The sequence below is a fragment of the Oncorhynchus tshawytscha genome, unplaced genomic scaffold (genome assembly GCF_018296145.1).
Source record: "Oncorhynchus tshawytscha isolate Ot180627B unplaced genomic scaffold, Otsh_v2.0 Un_contig_1044_pilon_pilon, whole genome shotgun sequence".
NCBI lineage: Eukaryota > Metazoa > Chordata > Actinopteri > Salmoniformes > Salmonidae > Oncorhynchus > Oncorhynchus tshawytscha.
The window spans coordinates 157,501-160,000 of record NW_024609788.1 but is presented as its reverse complement, the minus strand read 5'-3'; the positions used below and the strand labels follow the sequence as shown (position 1 = coordinate 160,000).

General features: G+C 36.8%; 1 protein-coding gene across 1 annotated transcript in view; it reads left to right on the top strand.

Moving 5' to 3' along the window:
• The window catches only part of LOC121845896 (ELKS/Rab6-interacting/CAST family member 1-like), a gene marked incomplete at its 5' end in the record, with an annotated part of 386,989 nt that overhangs the window by 349,512 nt on the left and 34,977 nt on the right, over positions 1–2,500 (top strand).

The following is a 2,500-nucleotide window of genomic DNA, read 5'->3' as shown; positions in this document are numbered from 1 at the left end:
GTAACTATGGTATAGATGGTATAGATGGTATAGATGATATTTACGGTATAGATGGTATCTATGGTATAGATGGTATGGATGGTATAGATGGTATTTATGGTATAGATGGTATAGATGGTATTTATGGTATAGATGGTATTTATGGTATAGATGGTATTTATGGTATAGATGGTGTAGATGGTATTTATGGTAAAGATGGTATTTATGGTATAGATGGTATTTATGGTATAGATGGTATAGATGGTATTTATGGTATAGATGGTATTTATGGTATAGATGGTATAGATGGTATAGATGGTATTTATGGTATAGATGGTATTTATGGTATAGATGGTATTTATGGTATAGATGGTATTTATGGTACAGATGGTATTTATGGTATAGATGGTATTTATGGTATAGATGGTATTTATGGTATAGATGGTATAGATGGTATTTATGGTATAGATGGTATAGATGGTAACTATGGTATAGTTGGTATTTATGGTATAGATGGTATAGATGGTATAGATGGTATTTATGGTATAGATGGTATTTATGGTATAGATGGTATAGATGGTATAGATGGCATTTATGGTATAGATGGTATAGATGGTATAGATGGTATTTATGGTATAGATGGTATCTATGGTATAGATGGTATCTATGGTATAGATGGCATTTATGGTATAGATGGTATAGATGGTATTTATGGTATAGATGGTATCTATGGTATAGATGGTATCTATGGTATAGATGGTATAGATGGTATCTATGGTATAGATGGTATCTATGGTATAGATGGTATTTATGGTATAGATGGTAACTATGGTATAGTTGGTAATTTTATGGTATAGATGGTATTTATGGTATAGATGGTATTTATGGTATAGATGGTATAGATGGTATAGATGGTATTTATGGTATAGATGGTATCTATGGTATAGATGGTATCTATGGTATAGATGGTATCTATGGTATAGATGGCATTTATGGTATAGATGGTATAGATGGTATTTATGGTATAGATGGTATCTATGGTATAGATGGTATCTATGGTATAGATGGTATCTATGGTATAGATGGTATAGATTGTATAGATGGTATAGATGGTATAGATGGTATAGATGGTATAGATGGTATAGAACTCTCACTGTAACATGTGATGGACTGTTCATGTGAGCTCGCTGACGTCCCTGTCCATACCATTACACTGACTACACACACACACACACACACACACACTGCACGTCCCTGTCCATACCATTACACTGACTACACACACACACACACACACACACACACACTGCACGTCCCTGTCCATACCATTACACTGACTACACACACACAAACACACACACTGCACGTCCCTGTCCATACCATTACACTGACTACACACACACACTCACACACTGCACGTCCCTGTCCATACCATTACACTGACTACACACACACACACACACACACACACACACACACACACACACACACACACTGCACGTCCCTGTCCATACATTTACACTGACTACACACACACACACACACACACACACACACACACACACACACACACACACACACACACACACACTGCACGTCCCTGTCCATACCATTACACTGACTACACACACACACACACACACACACACTGCACGTCCCTGTCCATACTATTACACTGACTACACACACACACAAACACACACACTGCACGTCCCTGTCCATACCATTACACTGACTACACACACACACTCACACACACTCACACACTGCACGTCTCTGTCCCAAAACATTGGATTGACATTAGTAACTAAATGTCTCATCCCTATTATAGAAAGACACTCAGGAGCCTTCTGATTGTTAGTCTATTATAGAAATACACTCAGGAGCCTTCTGATTGTTACAGTCTATTATAGAAATACACTCAGGAGCCTTCTGATTGTTACAGTCTATTATAGAAATACACTCAGGAGCCTTCTGATTGTTACAGTCTATTATAGAAATACACTCAGGAGCCTTCAGATTGTTACAGTCTATTATAGAAAGACACTCAGGAGCCTTCAGATTGTTACAGTCTATTATAGAAATACACTCAGGAGCCTTCTGATTGTTACAGTCTATTATAGAAATACACTCAGGAGCCTTCTGATTGTTAGTCTATTATAGAAATACACTCAGGAGCCTTCAGATTGTTACAGTCTATTATAGAAATACACTCAGGAGCCTTCTGTTTGTTACAGTCTATTATAGAAATACACTCAGGAGCCTTCTGATTGTTACAGTCTATTATAGAAATACACTCAGGAGCCTTCTGATTGTTACAGTCTATTATAGAAATACACTCAGGAGCCTTCTGATTGTTACAGTCTATTATAGAAATACACTCAGGAGCCTTCTGATTGTTACAGTCTATTATAGAAATACACTCAGGAGCCTTCTGATTGTTACAGTCTATTATAGAAATACACTCAGGAGCCTTCTGTTTGTTACAGTCTATTAAAATATTGTTTATGAAGAATAGAGA